The sequence below is a fragment of the Lutra lutra genome, chromosome 4 (assembly GCF_902655055.1).
Source record: "Lutra lutra chromosome 4, mLutLut1.2, whole genome shotgun sequence".
Classification (NCBI taxonomy): domain Eukaryota; kingdom Metazoa; phylum Chordata; class Mammalia; order Carnivora; family Mustelidae; genus Lutra; species Lutra lutra.
In genome coordinates, this window is record NC_062281.1 from 179,799,802 (window position 1) to 179,819,218 (window position 19,417).

At 44.8% G+C, this 19,417-nt stretch overlaps 1 protein-coding gene across 1 annotated transcript in view; it reads right to left on the minus strand.

Moving 5' to 3' along the window:
• Positions 1–3,955, minus strand: part of RCAN3 (RCAN family member 3) — a 31,781-nt gene extending 27,826 nt beyond the window's left edge. The window contains exon 1 of the mRNA XM_047727303.1: positions 3,733–3,955. The gene's annotated coding sequence lies outside the window, so the exon portion shown is untranslated. The remainder of the gene's footprint in view (positions 1–3,732) is intronic.
• Between the last annotated feature and the right edge of the window lie 15,462 nt (positions 3,956–19,417).

Genomic DNA, 19,417 nt, shown 5'->3' on the forward strand with positions numbered 1-19,417 from the left:
CTTAACCCACTGAGCCATCCAGGTGCCCCTGTCCCAAGAGATTAAATAACCTTTATAGTATTGCTACATTTTTTTCACTTATACATTACTGTATATTTGATACAGTAATTTAAAAGACTGGATTTTGGGGTGCCTGGGTGGCTCAGTTGGTTAAGCACCCGACTCTAGATTCGGACTGGGAGCATGATCTCAGCGTCAGGAGATCAAGCCCTGCATCAGCTCTGTGTTAGGTGTGGAGCCTGCTTAAGATTCATTCTCTCTCTCTCTCTCTGCCCCTCCCTGTGCTCTCTCCTTCCGCTCCTCTCTAAAAATAAAAAAATAAATAAACTAATAATAATTTTTGAAAAAAGGAGGACTGATGATTTATTATAGTAACTGCAAACAAGTTTGAACAGTCGTTAAGTATATCTCAGGAAGAGTCAGGCTCCATTATTAATTTTCTAGATTCAAACTCTGGCTCCCCCAGTACTCTATATTAGGCAAATTATTTGCTTCCCTTCCTGTTTCCTCAACTGTAAAACAGAATTATAAAATAATAACCCTTACCCAATAAGGATGTCAGAAAGGTTAAATGCTAAGTGCTCAGAACAATGCTTTGCATCCAGTTACTGCTCAACCATTATTTTTACACAGGGACAATGTACGTCAGGGCATTGTTGGGTTGAAATGATGCCAAGAATACCAGAACCACCAGTGGAACAGATATTAAAACAATAAAGTGAGAAAAATACATAACCAAATAATTTAATTCCAAGCAACAAAAAGGCTACAAAAGATAAAATGAATACTTTGTATCACCTCAAGAAAACTGTTCAGTGGCAGATGGACAATGAAACAGGCTCAGAGCAACCCCTGGCAGCAGTAATAGGGCTCCAGGAAGAACACATTTAAAATTTAAAAACAGCTTGTTGAAAAAAAAAAAAAAAATAAGGCCCACAGTGCCTCTTTATGGGCTTCATGGAATTTTATGTTGTAATTCAGTGCCCACAATATCAGAGATATTATCTTTCAGATGACAGTTCTCTTGCTGAACTTGCTGAAGGCAAACCAGGACATTTTTTTGGATATAGCCTAAGACAACACCATCAACCATTTCATAATTTTCTGACATCATAACTGCAGATAGATTTGAACAGAAAAAGAGAGCTGATCAAAATCAACCAGTGGACATGACAATCTTAGCACATCTGTAAAGAAATCATCCTATAAGGTGACTTCCCTGGTAGTAGCTTGGTTTTATTAAGACAAAGTAGAAAGTGACAAAACTACATTGTTTCTATGTTGTTGGTCCTGGAGTTGTTGCAAACTCTATCCCACTCCAACTATTATAAGATCAAACCTTGGTTTAACAGAAAAGGCTGAACCAATATCCTCCAGCTTCTGTAAGCAAAGGTCTGTGCTAATCAGGGTTTAGCATCATCTCAGGGCAACTGTAGCTGTGGCTGGCTTCTGGCAAATTGTTTCTTCATGGAAATATCAAATGAGTGGAAAACTAGTGACCATCTGCTCTACTACAAGCCTTGTGACAAAAGTAATCCATCAAGATAAAACATCAGGCATGTGCATTTGACTTCGTATTTTAAGTTTTGATAGGAAAAGGTAAGTTCCTCCTCCTCCTCCAGGATTTTTTTAAAATAATTTTTCAAAATAGTACACATATCAACTTGGTTAACTTTTAAAATGCCTTAGCTAGATGCACTTTATTATCTTTTGATGTATTCAAAATGATACTGACCAATACTGGAAACAAACAAGTACTCCCTTTCCAGCTCTACACATGCCTGAAAAATAACCTTGCAATAAGTATTGGCTTCTTACCTTGTTCTCTTCATATATAAATAAGGACATACTTACAGATGTTGTTGAACTACTAAATTCTTTTTAAAAACCTCAAAATTAGAATTTGGACTAAATTTCTTTTATCAAAGAAACCCCCAGAATTGTCAATATGGGGGCCCTGAGCTATCATATAAGTCTCCAACTTCTATTCCCTCCTCATTTACCACTTCTAGGTAGACTTTTACTGCTTTTTAGTAGTTGTGGCAAAAAGAAAAAGAAAGAAAACTGATGCAAAACTAAAGTAGGTGAAAATCAGATTTCTGTAATTTTTATGTTTCAATGACCTATGCCCTCTTTTCACAGATAATTTAGAATCGGTCCTATTATAATCATTGAGCTTCAGTGCTCCACCAGGAATAGTGGTATTTCTTGGTGTGAGAGACAGAACAGAAACAAACAACAGCAAAAGAATCAACTGTGGGATCATATGAAAATAATAAGTTTTTAAAGATCTATTAAGGTAGAGATATAAAAAGCTGATGCTATTTTGCTGTATATAATGCATTTTCCCTCAGTATAACCTCTACATTCTAGAGGGAGAGTGGAGATCCACTGTCTGACCTTCACCTTCTGGGGGTTTTGTGGGGGGTCTAAATAACAAATGGTATTGAACTTTAGACCTTCGGTTATTTCACAGGCTTCAGCCTAATGGATTTCCAAATCACACTGTTTATCACGATGTTTTTCTTAAGTCTTTCAACTAACAAATCCTCTGGCACCATATAAAATGTGCTTTCATTTGTAACCCCTGACATCCCACATGTTTAAAAGCTTTACAAATGTTACAACTCAATAATGGGAAAAATCTCGCTTTCCCTAAAAGCGATGAAATCTCTTCCCACGCCAGGAAAGAAAAGGTTTGCGGAGGCAGTTAAACGTAAAGCTGATGGCACCGCTAAAGAACGGGTACAGTCCTCACGCCTTTCTTCCTCCATCAGAAATTCCTCAAGACCAACAAAAAGTCCCTGCCAAAAAGTACAAATTTGTGTGAGGCACAAAAATCTATACCCTGAGTCTCCATGTTGTATTTTTTATAATTAAATAAATTGAACCAGAGCTAATGAAAATAGTCCTAAATTATTCTGAATCCTATGCAACCCACAGTTACAAGTAAGTCAGTTGCTTCTCTTACCAGGAGCACATCAGAGACTTCCATGAAATGCAGAAAATTCTACGAAAAGTGTAAATAACGTGGTGTGCTAGGTAATTTTCAATTCGGGGTGGGGGGGAATATTTCTGGCTTTGAGCAACACACTAAACACCACTTCAAAGAATCCTGGTTTGTCCCTGAGACACGGGTCTGACCTGCTCCCTACACCAGACTCGTAATCCCTAAAGGAGATGATCAGATTTTGCACGGAAGCTGGAGTGAGGCAGCCTGCAAACAGACCACTGTCACTCTACCGGTCTAGGCAGCAGATGGAAGCAGACAGACAAGTTCCATGAAGTTAGCGAGTTAGTAAAGCGAAGGCTAGTCGTGCATTATCAAGGGGGTGGAGAGGGGCTTCGAACTCCCGGCCGTCCCTGTTTACCAACGGCACCTTTCCTGACTTAAGGGGCAAAATGGGCCTGTGAGCTATGCAGAGTCGAACTGTTGCGAGAAAACCGCCGGTGGACAGGAGAGAACAATTTTCTTGGTTCTGTTTTCCAAGGCACCACCCCAGAGGTGCCGGAGAAGACGCTGGGCACGAGAGGGGCAGGACCCTGGACGCGCAGCATCTCTGGGGTCTGGGGCACCGGAACGCCCACCTCTCTAGGGTATCTGCGGACTGTTTCCTTCTATTTTTCTTTCTTTAACTTTCTGCACCCCGCGCCCCCCACGTTCCCCGGTGCTGCCTGCATACCGTGCTGGGAGAAGCCGCGCGCCGGCCCCACCCTGCGAAGGGGACTCACCTGCGCGCTCCGCCGCTGCAGGAAGGAGGGAAGGCGGGAAGGGGCGAGGCCCGGGCGGCCCGACCAGCTAAGCGGGAGCAGGGGGCGCCGCGAGGACCGGGGGCCGGGGAGACAGCAGCGGGCGGCAGCCGGACACAGTCCGCGCGGCTCCGGCCGCCCGCAGCCTCGCCGCCACGCCCTCGACGCTCGCGGGAGCCGCAGCCTCGCCGGGGGCGCGAGCGGCGTCAGGGCCCAGCCGGGCTGCCGGCGTCGCGCGCGCGTCCCCGCTCCGCCCCCTCCCCCGGCGGAGCGCGCGCGGCGCAGGCGCCCGAGGTCGGTGGCGGGCAGGGGCGCGCCTGGCCGGGACGCCGGCAGGAAGCGGCCCCGCCCCTCGAGCGCGGCCTTGGGGGCGGGGCGGGGGTCCGACCGCGCGCGCGCGCGCATTTGGAGGGCACAGCTGGGGTTGCTGGTTCCCGGGTCGCGAGGCGCTGGGGCGGCTTTGCTGGAGCTGGGCTCTAAGTACCCGACGACAGAGCCTTTGGCGCCCTTTTCGTCTCCCACCGTGGCCAGAAATAGTTTCTCTCCTTCTCCCGTTGGCTCCGTGTGTCGGCCGCGAGAGGAGTTAGTGGGAGTATTAGACTATGTACAGTGCGCCGCGTGCTTGGCGAGCTTTACCTCGTTTAACCTCACGGTCACCGGCGAACCGGATATTATTAGCCAGCTTTTACAGACGTGCTGGCTTGCCCGAGGAGAGGCGGCCGCTAGATGGGAGCTGAGCTGCAGGTAGCACCGAGGGTGCAGCTCCGCAGCCTGGTCTCTATCTCGCAGTGGGATTCTGCTCCCGAATCCCGCCGCTGCCGCAGCCTCCTTCCACTCCGCCAGTTCCCCGGTCCCCGCTCCCTTCCCTCTTCTTCCTGTTTTACCAATAGAGCAAGCAACCTAAGCTAGTCAGTGAGTTGTCCAAAGTTACAATGGTAGGCCTGGGGCTCTTTGGCCATCATCATCATCATCATCATTATATTTCCTTTTTCTTTCATCTTTTTACAAGGCATCTGAGCCAAGCTTGGAAGTGAACCTGTGCCTCTTCCCTTAGCTCCCAGAGTGGGAAACAGAGGCAGAGAACAGGAAAGGAATTTGTCTTAAGGATGTGCAACTGGAAGAAAATCAGTTCTGATCATCCACCCCTAGCCCCCTCAGAGGCAAGGTAAAGCAAACCGAAGGTCAAAATCCAGAAGCCAGCGTTGTCAGGCACTCAGTACCCTAGACAGGGGGCAGGAAGAAGGGTTAAAGGGACTGAAATACATCTAATGGCTGTTAGATTCACATTAAGGAGATGGGGTTGGATTATGGTCCCAATCACCCTAACGACTGACCCTGTGCCATCAGAGAGATCACCCGGTCTGGTTCCTGCTCATTGCTTCTGTTGTTGCTGCTGCTTCCAACCCTGCTGCCCCTGCTGGCGACCTTGACCTAACCAAGTTCTTCCCTTTTATTCATTTCACCAATTTTTATTGAGAGCCACTTCTTTCATCAAAGACACCCAAAGAACTGCAAGAATTTTTTCTTCTCTAGATGCCTCTAACCCAGAAGACTTGGGCAAAAAATTGAATTTTTAGGTGAAATGAGTTTGGGAATTGCTGCATTTTGCAAGGCTGCTTGAGGATCCATGATGCCTGTTACACAAGAAACGGTTCTGGGAGGCCCTCATGTAAAAGACCCTGCAGCCTTGTTTAACCCAGCGTTCCCCTTGAGGTATTAGGGCTGCGCCTGGGCTGTTAAGCATAATGTCCACACAAGATCTAACCCTTCAGGGGTCTCACAGAGGAGACAGATGAGCAAATGCAGTAATAGAGCATTGCAAAGTGCTAACAAAGCAGAGGAAGAAGTGAAAAATTCTATTGGGAAAATGAGGGAAAGATTTGCAGATAAGACAGTATTTGAGGAGGAGTTTTCTAGGCTGAGAATATGGGAAAGGGCATTTCATAGTAACAGCATATTTAGAGACATGTAAATAAGTATAACTTCGTGTCGGTCTTTGGGGATCGGTATTAAGTATTATTCAAGAGGATTTGTTTGGTTTGGTTTGGTTTTTGCATGTAGTAAACCCAGCTGAGCTAAGCAGCAAATGGAATTCATTGCTTCATGTAACAGAAAAGGTATGGATGGGCTCCAGGCAGACTGGATCTGGGGGCTTAAAACTATGACATCAGAACTTAGTCTTTTTTTTTTTTTTTTTAAGATTTTATTTTTAAGTCATCTCTACACCCAACATGAGGCTCGAACTCACAACCCCAAGATCAAGAGTCGCTTGCTCCACTGACTAAGCCCACCAGGTACCCCCAGATTCAGTCTTTATTTACTGCTTCCTGTTTTCCTTTGTGTTGATTTTTCATTTTCAGGCCGCCTTTCTCCATGAGATGGCAGAATGACTGCTTACACTTCAAATCACGTTCCTACCAACAGAAACAGAGCTGATTTTCCTCGCAGCTGTCAGCAAGAGTCCTGGGACCGCCTCTTGTTGTTTGGACTTGGGTTACTGGTGCATCAGTAAACCACTCTCTTGAGAGGGGGGCCTGGGATATTCTGAATGCCCAGGCCTGGGGCCCATCTCACCTCTGGAGCTGAGGTGCAGTGAGTCAGCAGCTCTCAGGTCTCAGAAGCTGAGAACTGAGGCAAGGCGGCTTCCTGTGAGAGGGTGTTTTCTGTTGGTCCCTCTAAGGGATGTACTCTCCACCCTTTTCCTTCCTGATTTGTATCTCAGTAGGCCGACCTGCGTAGATGGCTTCAGCAGGTCCCTTCTCCTCCGGCTTCAGTTGAATTTTTCCAACAGAATATGTTAGTAGGAGATCAGAGGGGTTGGAGGAAGAGGAAATGAGGGTGTTAGTCTACAGACCTCTTCCCTCCCAGGTTCCTGCAGGTTGGCTGCATACATGTGCTGAGGCTTCTGTCAAGTATCCTACAGATCTCGCCTCTAGTTATGCTAAGGTCTTTCTTTTGGTCTTCTCTCTGCGGGCAGTTTCAGGGTGCCATAACTCTTCCATTCCTTCTGGTTTCCCTCAAGCCTGCCCACACGCTTGTGAACAACTTTTACCGAATGCCCCTCAGATTAATCTTTTCCTGGAACCCTGATAGTTACATTCACCAAAGGTAAATCAAGTGTCTATTACCTGCTATATTACAGAGCAGGCACTGGCAATTAGAGAGTCATACTGGTTTGGTAAAGCTATGACAGTATTGCAGACCAGGGGTGATAGTACCTTCGACCAGGGTCGCAGGGAAGCATTTATGAAAAATAGTATGATCCTGACTGTACTCAATTTTTTTCTAGATTTTATTATTATTATTTTTCACTTGAGAGAGAGAGAGAGTGCAAGCACACAGATGGGGAGGGGGGCAGAGAAAGGGGGAGAAGCAGACTCCTCAACAAGCAGGGAGCCCGATGTGGGGCTCGATCCTAGGACCCCGGGATCATGACCTGAGCCGAAGGCAGATGCTTAACCCACTGAGCCACCCAGGCGCCACCCTGCCCCCGCCACACCACTGTATTCTAAAGGGAAAGTTAACAAAATTTGCTGATGAATTATGTGTAAGTAAGAGCATTTGAGAGGAGTTGAGGATGGAAGCATTTGGAAGACCTAGGTCTGGAGCCCAAGGTGAGGTCGGACTGGGCGTGGTGATTTGGAAGGGAGGTGTGATGCGTAGTTGAAATCATGTGCTTGGATGAGATGAGAAGAGTGAGTGGAGTAGAGTGCAGCAAGAACGAAGGACAGAATCCAGAACAGTATCAGGTCTTCACGGGGTAGGCAGAGAGGGTTGCCACCTCGTATCCATCAGCTAGGTTGTGAGCAACTGGAGAACAAGAATGGAAACTTCCACATCTTTCCTCTTTTCCATTGTGTCCGGCAAGGTGCTGGGCACACCCCTAAATAAGTGGTTCTTATGAATGAACTTTACACAGTTTCGTATTTCTAACACTCCCTCCTTCTCCTGTGGTCTGAGTCACAGGCGGAGGAAAAAAAAGAGAACGAGAACCTGATCCCTCGTGGCTCAGTTCATTGAAGGCTGTGGCAAAGTGGATAAGCATTTTGCTGTCCTGGAAAACACAAGCAGAACCTGTTGATTCTTTTTAAAGTTTTTTTTTTTTAATTAAATTTAATTTATTTATTTGACAGAGAGATCACAAGTAGGCAGAGACTCAGGAGGGAGAAGCAGGCTCCCCGATGAGCAGAGAGCCCGATGTGGGGCTCGATCCCAGGACCCTGAGATCATGACCAGAGCCGAAGGCAGAGGCTCAATCCCCTGAGCCACCCAGGCGCCCCAGAACCTATTGATTCTTAGCAGCTTAATGCCTGCCTTTCAGGAGAGTTTCCAGACAGGCGATTTCATTCCAAATTTTGTGAGTTTCCTTTGATTAGATTTAAAAGTCAATACTTTTAAGAAGTCATTATGGAGGTAATAGAAGTAGTCAAAGATCTCTTTCTCACACTCATGCATTGCTGGTGGAAAAAATACAGCCATTCTTGGAAATCGTTTGCCAGTTTAACAGTCTACATGTACACCTCCCCTATGACCCAGAAATTCTGCTCCTACTTAGACACTCAAGAGAAATGTAAGTGTAGGTATACACACGCACCGCTCTTAATATCTTTATTTGTAATATCCTCAAACTGGAAATATCCCAAATATCTGTCAAAAGAAGAATGGAGAAACTATGGTATGGTCAAACAAGGGAATAGTACACAGTCATAAAAAGGAATGAACTACTGATACCCACAACAACATAGATACATCTCAAAAAAAAAAAAAAAATGGTTGAGCAAAAGAAACCAGATACCAAAGAGTTGTGGATGTCATTCCATTCATAAGACATTCAAGGCATTCAGGCAAAACTCATCTCTGGTGATACAATCAGAATAGTTTCTACTTCTGAGGGGTTGGATTGAGTAGAAAGGGGCATGAGAGCACATTTAGGGCTTATGGGAAGTTTCTTTCCACACTGTACATTCAACACATAATTATTGGATATCTGCCACTTGCCAGGCACTGGTCAGGGTATTGGGAATATAGCAGTGAATGAAACAGGCCAAGGCCCTGCTTTTATACAGATCTACCATGACTCTTCGTTGGCTGCACAGTATCAATGGATTCTTTTTTTTTTTTTTTAACTCCCTTTAAAAAAAAAAAGATTTTATTTACTTATTTTTAGAGAGAGAGAGGACACAAGCAGGGGAAGCATCAGGCAGAGAGAGAAGCAGGTTCCCCGCTTAGCAAGGAGCCCAAGGTAGGACACCATCCTAGGACCCTGGGATCATGACCTGAGCCAAAGGCAGATGCTTAACTGACTGAACCACCCAGGTGCCCCCTCAATGTATTTTAAATAGAAAAAAAAGAAGTGGCCTGCTTTAAATATGGATAATGACAAGACTGAGGAACTTCTACCCTTTGAGTTGCTTATGGAAATGTAGCAAAATATAGTGGAAAGAGCCTGGGATTTAGGGGATCAGCTCCACTATTAAATAGTTCTGTGGTCATTGAGCAGACTCATTAAACCTACTAACCTTTACTTTTCTCATGCATCAAATGGCATCGATGATACCTGCTTTGCAGGGTTGTTTTATAAAGTGCCAGACACAGAACAGATGCTCAGTAAATACTAGTTGGTTTATAATCAGTTTATAATTAAATTTTATTCAAGGCAGGAGTATTTTGCCTCCTTTGCAGCTATATATGAGTTAATTTTGCCCAATGAGATATGAGCAAAAAGAAGCTGACTTAGCTGGGAAGAGGTCCCTCTTTGTTCTTCTATCATTTCTCTTTCTTCTAGCCTGTGATGTGAATGTGATGGCTGGAGCCCCAGCAGCCATTTTGGATCAAGAGGTAACCCTGAAGATTGAATGCTGAGATGGTGGATCAAAAAGATGAGGAGCCTGAATCCCTTGTGATACTGGAACTGCCATGCCAGCCCTGAGTTGCCTATATCTAGACTGCCTTCACTTGGGAGAGAAATATTGCTAGGTGTCTATCGCAGCCAAACCAAATCCCCACTGATATACCCTTTAAGTCATCCCACCATCTAGTCTGTTCATTGATATATCCTTAGCTCCCTTAACAATATCTGGTTCTGATACTAGTAAGTGCTCAATAAATGTGGAAGAGAGGAAGGGAAGGCGGAAATAGAGCTGCTTCTGATTATGGGAGAGCACATAGTGAAAAAGGAAGAGGACTGAATATAGAAGCCTGCCTGCCAATTCAATTGGTCTCTCTCTCTCTATCTTCTCCCTTCCACCCTTCAGGCTCATAAATGTGCATCTGGGTTTACTAGATATTCAAATTCCCAGTCTGCAACACACTCTAGATCTCCTATGGGATTTGCCTCACAGATGGTACCTTTTGCTGAAGAGCCTTAAATTAACCAGCTTCCCTCATAACATCCTCATTTGTCTTCCGCTCCTGGAAAATCAGTCATGCCCCCAACAAGAGAGTTGCAACAGGATCCAGTCGCTTACGGGAGGAGTGGACCTTCTTACTAGCACCACATTCAACATTGGTTGGGCCATGCATCGTGTATATTTTTGATATTTTTAACTTTCCCATTATAAAAATTAGTCTTGCCCTATATAGATAATTTTGAAAACAAAGGATAAATACGAAAATCACTCACAACCTCATGGTCTAGGGAGAACCACTATTCAATATTTTGGTATATTTCCTTCTAATCTCTTTAGGAAGATGAGGTATATCATTAGAATCATTCAGTTTGGATCTCCCACTTATTTTGCTTCGCATTACATTGCAAGGTTTCTTTGTGTTGTAAGATATTATTCCGAAGTATGTTTTTTGATGGTTATGTGATACTGCATTGTGTATATTCCATTATTCATCTAATCGTTCATTGTTGGAATCAAGGTTTTTTTAGGATTTTCTCTTCTATAATTAACTAAACAACAAGCGCCTTTTAAAAAAAGATTTATTTATTTGAGAGAGAGAGTGAGAGAGCACGAGTGTGCGCCCATGTGGGGTGGAGGAGGGGCAGAGGGAAAGGGAAAGAGAACCATAAGCTGACTCCCTGATGAGCACAGAGGCTGATGGAGAGCTTGATCCCAGGACCCTGAGATCATGACCTGAGTGAAATCAAGAGTCAGCTGCTTGCTTGACCAACTGAGCCCCCCAGGTGCCCTCAACAAATATATATATAAGTATACTTTATATATAAATATATTGTTACATTTATGATTTTTTTTCCCTTAGCAATTTCCCAGAAGAGGTTACTAGGCAAAGAGGCATGAACATTTGTAAAACTCTTCTTGGAAATTGACAAAATGCATTTCAGTAAGTTGTACAAATCATATACTCCCACATCCTCAGTGTACATCTTACCACATTATTAATAACATCATATTTTGTATTAAATTTTAAAAGCCTTTCCTGTTTAGTCAGCAGAAACAACTCTGTGACATCTTGACTACTGGAGAGGATGAACATTTTTTCATGTGTAATTATGAGCTATCAACGTTGTATGATTGATTGTAAGAACATCTATACTGAAGGTAGTAATCCTGTGATGATCATACTTGTTGACATTTTCCTTTTTTTTTTTTTTTTTAAGATTTATTTATTTGAGATAGAGAGAGTGGTGGACGGGAGGGGCAGAGGGAGAGGGAGTGTCTCAAGCAGAGTCCTTGCTGATCCCAGAACCTGACACAGGGCTCAATCTGATGACCCTGAGATCATGACCTGAGCTGAAACCAAAAGTTGGACACTCAACTGCTTGTGCCCCCCCATGTGCCCCTGTTGGCATTTTTCTTAGTTTGTGTCTTTCCTTTTGAATTTTTTCTTTCTTCTCCTTTTCCTTCTTGTTCTTCTTCTTTGATATATAGATGTTTTTAAAGTTTCGTTTGAAGGTAAATGTATCTTTTACCCTCATAATTTCTTCCCTCGCTTTCTTTCTTACAGGCATCTCATTAATAGGGACCTTCATTTTGGGGGATGATTTCTATTTTTTATATTTACCACTTTAGTTCAAGTGAAATTTATTTTAGTATAAAAATAAGACTCTGACCTAAATTCTTTTTTTATAGATATTTTAAAAATCTTTAAGTAATTTCTACACCTAACATGGGGTTTGAACTCATAACCCTGAGATCAAGAGTCCTATGCTCTACCTATTGAACCAGCCAGGTGCCCCTTAAAATCTTTTTTCAATGATTGTAACATTAATGATTAAAGGATCCATTTAACCCACTGCTTGTATGTATACAATTTAGTATATATAAAAACACAGGGCGCCTGGGTGGCTCAGTTGGTTAAGCAACTGCCTTCGGGTCAGGTCATGATCCTAAAGTCCTGGGATTGAGTTCCACGTCTGGCTTTCTGCTCAGCGGGGAGTTTGCTTCTCCCACTGACCTCTCTCCTCTCATGTTTTCTCTCTCTCTCTCAAATAAGTAAATAAATAAATAAAATCTTAAAAAAAAATAAAAATAGGGGCGCCTAGATGGCTCAGTGGGTTAAGCCTCTGCCTTCGGCTCGGGTCATGATCCCAGGGTCCTGGGATCGAGCCCCGCATTGGGCTCCCTGCTCAGTGGGGAACCTGCTTCCCCCTCTTTCTCTGCTGGCCTCTCTGCCTACTCGTGATCTCTCTCTCGTGTCAAATAAATAAAGTTAAAAATAAATAAATAAATAAAATAAATAAAAATAAAAACACAGTACATATATATTTCTGGTTATTTCTTCTGTTTCATGGATCCAGCTGTTAATAGAAACTGTTTTGATCATTGTAGTTTTCTTTTCTGGAAGAGAATGTCAGGGCATGGATATTTTCAAATACATTTAAGAAAAGTTTTACCATTTTATACCACCTCCTTCCTGTCTCCCCCTTCCCACACCCCTCAAACTGCAGCAGGATTCCAGAGAGCCAATCTCAGGACGGCAGGCATTTTCCCTAAAAGTCTTTGGAAAACTGCACTCACATCTGGCTTGTGCTACTGACTAGTTGTTGAACCTTGAGCAAATCTCACACACTTTTCTCTTCAGCTACCTGGAAATAACAGTGGTACCTCCCTCCTAAGACAGTTTTGAGGCTCAAACAGTTTATTGAAAGGCTCAGTGGGTTGAGCCTCTGCCTTCAGCTCAGGTCACGATCTCAGGGTCCTGGGATCGAGTCCCACATCGGGCTCTCTGCTCAGCGGGGAGCCTGCTTCCTCCTCTCTTTGCCTACTTCTGCCTACTTGTGATCTCTCTGTCAAATAAATAAAATCTTAAAAAACAAAGCGGGGGGATTAGCAGCTCCTCATACCAGTAGAATCACACAGTATTTGTCCTCTTGTGTCTGGCTTATTTACTCAGCACACTGTCCGCAAAGTCTGGCCATGTCCTGCACGTGTCAGTATGTCCTTCCTTTTCAGGCTGAGTAATCCACGCATGCACCACATGTCATCTGTCCACTGGTCCACTGATGGACGGCTTGAGCGCCTTCCATCTTTAAGCTGTCTTGAAGAAAGCTACTCTGAAGCTAGGTGTGTTCACATCTGAGTCCCTGCTTTCAGTTCTTTTGTGTATATGCCCAGAAGGGGCCTTTCTGGATCACCTGGCAATCTAGTTTTAGTTTTGGGAGAAATCACCGCAAGGTTTGCCACAGAGGCTGCACATTTTACATTTCCCCCCTGCAGGTGCACGAGGGTTCCCACGGCTCCACATCCTTGCCTACGTGTGTGCATTTCACTGTTTCTTTTGGAGGGGGTGAAAATGTTCTCCAATGGACTGTGATGACAGTCACACACATTTGTGGATAGACTAAAAACCATTGAGGTGTATAATTAAAAAAAAATTTTTTTTAAAGATTTTATTTATTTATTTGACAGAGAGATCACAAGTAGGCAGAGAGGCAGGTGAGAGAGATGGAGGAGAAGCAGGCCCCCTGCCGAGCAGAGAGCCCGATGTTGGGACTTGATCCCAGGACCCTGAGATCATGACCTGAGCTGAAGGCAGAGGCTCAACCCACTGAGCCACCCAGGCGTGTATAATTTAAAGAGCGTGTTGCATGGTGTGTGAATTATGTCACTAAAGCCGTTGAAACAAAGCAAGAGGAGGGTCCCCATCAAGGTTGGGCCCCCGACCTGGAGGAAGACATGCTGATGTCTCTGCGGAGTGGGGGCCACGAAGCTGCTCGTGCAAGTGTTGGAAAGAACTGGAAAACTAGACTCCATTGCTGCTCTGCGAGGGGAGGAAGTGTCCCTGGAAGATGCGCACAGGGACAGGAAATAGGAAGGAGCGAGCCCCTTCTTCCTGCAGCCTCACAGTCCCCCTCACAGGCGGGCAGGGGGCAGCTGGCCCAGCGGAAAGGTGGCATGTGGGGTTCCAGCCCCAGCATCCCAATGCCTTCCCCGAGAAGGGCAGGTTTGGAGCCGAGAGAAAATAGCTTAATGACTTGCTGTCTTAATCGGTTCTGGTTGCTATAATAAAATACCATAAAGCAGGTGGCTTATCAAGAACAGACATCGATTTCTCAGTTCTGGAGGCTGGAAGCCCACAGTCACGGCGCCAGCGTGGTCGGGTTCTGATGACCGCCCTCTGTCTGGTGATGGCTGTCTTCTTCCGTGCCCTCACATGGTAGGGAGAGGGAGCTGTCTCTCTGGCCTCTTCGTGTAAGGGCACTAATCCCACTCAGGAAGGGGTAGAATGTGTGCATATCAATACGTGAAAATACCAACAGTTGAGTTCGCCTTGTGCAGGCTTTCCACTGTCCTGATAAGAACAAAATACGTCTTCATGTACAGGCGATGAAGTACGAGACGTCTAATATCAGCGATTCCCATACAAGAGAAGTGCTCTTCTGCTTACATTTAAAATGGGTATTGTGGGCGCCTGGGTGGCTCAGTGGGTTAAAGCCTCTGCCTTCGGCTCAGGTCATGATCCCAGAGTCCTGGGATCGAGACCTGCATCAGGCTCTCTGCTCGCTGGGGAGTTTGCTTCTCCCCCTCTCTCTCTGCCTGCCCCTCTGCCTACTTGTGATCTCTGTCAAATAAATAAATAAAATCTTTTTTAAAAATGGGTATTGCATGAAATAAAAAATGAATAGTAAAAAGTTGTTCTTTGATGGTAATTTTCCTGCTCTTTGAGCAAGGAATCCCTGCATTTTCACTTTGTGCTGGGTTCTGGAAGTTGGGGAGCTGGCTCTGCAGCCATCCTAGTTTGGATTGGAAAAATCCTTGGTCTCTGCCTTCCTCTGAACTCTTTTCTTTCCTCATGGCCCACCCTGGGCACCGGGTCAAGCTAGGCCCACCCTCTGGGGCCACCCTCCCTGCTTCCACGGCCTTCCCTGGTTCTCTTGCCTCCTCCTTAGTCCTGACCCTGTGGCATTTCCTCATGGCTCCCTGCACTCTAACACTCTCATACTAACTCATACTAACTCTTCTCATACTATGTGCCCCGTGCTCTGACTCCTTTGCATGGACTCTCCCTTTTGTTCATTGGTGCATGAAGGTACCTAGCACATAATCAGTGCTCAAAAACCCTCTTTCACTTAAAAATTTTTTTCCCACGTTTTATGATGAAAATTTCAAGCATACATAAAAATCGAGATAATAATTTAAACAACCCTTGTGGACCATGGCCCTCTTTATCTACAGTATCTTGTCTTCTGTTTCATCTCACTCATTTGTCTTTCCCTTTTGTGCTGATGGGTTTCCTCAAATGCCTTGTGATTCTTGATCACCAGCTCCCAGTTAGGAATAAAGAGCTGTCTTACTTTCTGTGGAGAGTTGGTGTGGATCTCCTTCGCAGTTGTCTGGATCTGTGGACCCAAACCAAGGCCTACTGTCCCCTGAATGTGAAGGGTGATTTTTTTTTTTTTTTAAATCTCTGAGGAAGTGAGCTGGGGCTGTCCATGGCCTTGTGGGTTGGGTCCCAATTCCGTTAGACCTCTCCTCCAACCCAGAGACATGGCACCAGCCTTGGTTTCAACGTCTCTGAGGTTCGGCTTCGCAAGGGCCCCTCCTTTAGACAGAACATCTAAGTTTTAATAATTCCAACCTCTTCCTCATCTTCCCCCAGCCCTTGGTTGTTGCCTCTATGATACCTCGGCATTCTCTCCATCCCTTTTCTGCTACCTAATCACCAACTCTTTCTGTTCAGTTCTTTTTTCCCTTAATGGGTATGGTTCTGGTCTCCTGATTGGACCCTGATTGATTTACTTAGGTACTAAGTGCTCCAAGGGAAAGAAAGATGGCGTGTCCCAGGCCACCGTGAAGATGGACAAGCCGATGCTCTCACACCACTGCAGACTCAGGGACAGTTACACTCAAATGCTGAACAATGAATGAAGTATTGAGAAGTAAAAGCATTATTGCCTATTGATATAGCAAGCACTGGATTTAAAATACCTGGAGAGAGGGATGCCTGGGTGGCTCAGTCAGTTAAGCTGCTGCTGCCTTCGGCTCAGGTCATGATCCCAGGGTCCTGGGATCGAGTCCCACATTGGGCTCCTTGCTCATAAGGGAGCCTGCTTTTCTCTCTGCCTCTGCCTGCCGCTGTGCCTGCTTGTGCCTTCTCTCTCTCTCTCTCTCTGACACATAAATAAATAAATAAAATCTTTAAAATACCCGGAGAGACTCTGGGGTCAGGTATATCTGGGTTTGAATCCAGGTTCTGCCACTTACATGCCAAGTGGCCCTGAGCAAATGGCTGAACTTCTTTGAGCCTTTGTTTCTGGGTCTGTAAAACAAGGACCGAGCAGCTTCCTTGTAGAGCTGTTGTGAGGAGGGAATGAGCAATGCGGTTAGAGGATGAGCTCAGGAAATGGTGGTGGTTGTGGAGCATAGGCTGTGGCGGGACTGAATGGTGCGGTAGAAGAGGAAGAGCCCGGAGATCTGAAGACTTGGGTTCTAGTCCCACGCCTGGAGCTAACTGGCTGGCGAATCCCTCTGAGGGCCCCCCTTTCCCAACATGTGCAACCCCACATTTGAGTCACAATCAAACCAACTCTGGTTCCCTAATGCCGGTGTCATCTGATGGGCCTGCAACCAAATGAGGTTTTTTTGTTTCAAAAAGCTAAATTAGTTTTTCAAAAAAGTTTTTCAAAAAGCTAAATTATTCAGCTTAAAGGATTATCCGTTACTGTGAGATTTTGCCCTGCTTACCATTTGGGTATCAATATCCTGTTTTAATGAAATGGCAATATGGTAGGGTATTTTTTTTTCCTTTCGATGTCCTTATTTGGTAAAATATGAAGTATGAGTAAGAACAATGAGAGGAGACTTGCCCTACCAGATACGGAAGCACAGCCTTAGTTAAAACCCTCAATAATTTAAACAGCGTATCAGTGGTGAATGGATAGGCTGATGGTTCAGCAGGAGTGGAGAGTCCAGAAAAATAGAGAAATTTAAAATATTATAGAAATGGCATCTCAATTCAGTTATGTTTATAAAATACATAGAAAAGGACATATTTTAAAAAAAATTTTAAAAGATTTATTTATTTTGGGAGGGTGAAGGGGGAGGGGAGAAAGAATCCCAAGCAGACTCCCCATTGAGTGCAGAGCCCTACGTGGCGCTTGATCCCACAAAACTGAGATCACAACCTGAGCTGAAACCAAAAGTCAGACGCTTAACTGACTGTGCCACCCAGGTGCTCCTTAAAAGGGCATATTTTTTTAGAAATAATTGGATTATATGTAAAATAAAATACATAAAACAAACAAAAAAGGTTTTCCTCATAGCAAAAAAAACTATAAGCAAATCAAAAAGCAAATAGCAAACTTTGGGGACTATTTTCAGTTCACGTCACAAAGAAAGGGTTAATCAACGCAAAATACAAATAGTATGTTCAAGGCCCTCAGAAGCCCACAGAGCCATAGACTGTGGGCCAAGACTGTGGACAGTTCACAGAAAAGGAAACACAAATGTTTATAAACACATGCAAAGACAGTGTCATTCACGTGAAGGGAAATGTCTGCGACTTGAACATTTCAGTAGAAGATGACATTTTGGCAAAAGGATAAGACAGCTGTGTAGTTGCCTCAATCAGTCTGGGATGCTTACACAGATCAGAGTACAAAGATAGATTTCTGGTCCTGTTGTTTTCATGACCAACAGGTTTCTGGGGAATTAAAGATGGGCTTTGCGGAGGTTTTGTTTTGTTTTGTTTTGACTTATAAAGTAATCTTGAGAATTAAGCACACGACTGTTTCTAGGGTGCACTCTTGAAGATCACATTTCTGCGTCAACAGGAGAAGGCAGCCTGCAATGTTTGCCCCTCGATGAGAATCTTCTCTCATTATACTGGCCTCTTGGTCCATTCAGGCTGCTGTAACAAACACTTCCATAGACTGGGTGGCTTCAACAAATGAGCATTTAGTTCTCACAATACTGGAGGCTGGGAATTCCAAGATCAAGGTGCTAGCAGGTTCAATCTAGTGAGAACCTGCTCCCTGGTTCAGGTCTTCTCGCTGTGTCCTCACTTGATGGAAGGGGCAAGGGAGCTCTCTTTTTATAAGGGCGCTGTGAGATAACGGAAAATGCACATATTGGTCTCTGCACCCTGTCCCTGGCACAGAGCTCCTAAAACCCTTGTGATTTCCTCAGTGGTAAGAACACTCAGAGCAACTCTCGTTCTAAAATTGTCTTTGACCTTGTTCCTGACTCAGGGCCCCTGAACTTTGTAAGTTTGTGAGTGATACGAGCACTAGGAGTGTATTTTGTTCTTTTTTCTTTTTCTTTTTTTAGAGAAAGACCACAAGTAGGCAGAGAGGCAGGCAGAGAGAGAGAGTGGAGGAAGCAGGCTCCCTGCCAAACAGAGAGCTGATGTGGGGCTCGATCCTAGGACCCTGAGATCATGACCTGAGCTGAAGGCAGAGGCTTAACCCACTGAGCCACCCAGGCGCCCCTGTTCTTTTTTTTTTTTTTTTTTTTTTTAAGATTTTATTTATTTGAGAGAGAGAGAGAGAGCACGAGCAGGGGGAGGGGCAAAGGGAGAGGGAGAAGCAGACTCCCCGGTGAGCAGGGAGCCTGAAGTGGGGCTTGATCCAGGGACCCTGGAATCATAACCCGAGCCAAAGGCAGATGCCCAACTGACTGAGCCACCCAGGCACCCTGCATATTTTGTTCTACAGAGGCGATGCCGTGTGGGCTCCTGGATGGCTCCTGGGTGGGCTGCTCACTAGAAGAACCAAATCCTGATTAGAAGATGAGAATTTTCAGCCCTGCCCTCCAACCCCGGGAGAAGGAAGGGGCTAAAAACTGACTTACTAATTGTTCAGTCTCCATAAAGTCCAGTCACACAAGGAGGTTGGGCAAACACATCCACAACGGGAAGTCGAATGACCTCAACTCCCTGGGACGACAGAAGCTCCTGCCGTCAGAACGCCCCCTTGCTTCAGCATAATGTAACAACCTGATGGGATGCTAAACATAGTTGCAAGACATCACACCTCTTAGCTCATCTGAGCTTCATAATAACCCTTAGGTTGATCCTGTTACTGTTCCTGTCTCACAGAGATGTCACAGATGAGGCTTAGAGAGTTAGCAGTAACTTGCCATTGCCACACAGCTAATAACGGAGTTGGAATCAAACTTAAGCAATTAGCTACAGAGTCTATAGCCATAACTACTGCAGGAAAAACAAAGTGTTTAATTCAGCCTTCACTGCAATCACGGGCATCTCTAGGACCGTATTACTACAGGAGCCACTAGCTATGTGTGGTATTCGAATTTAA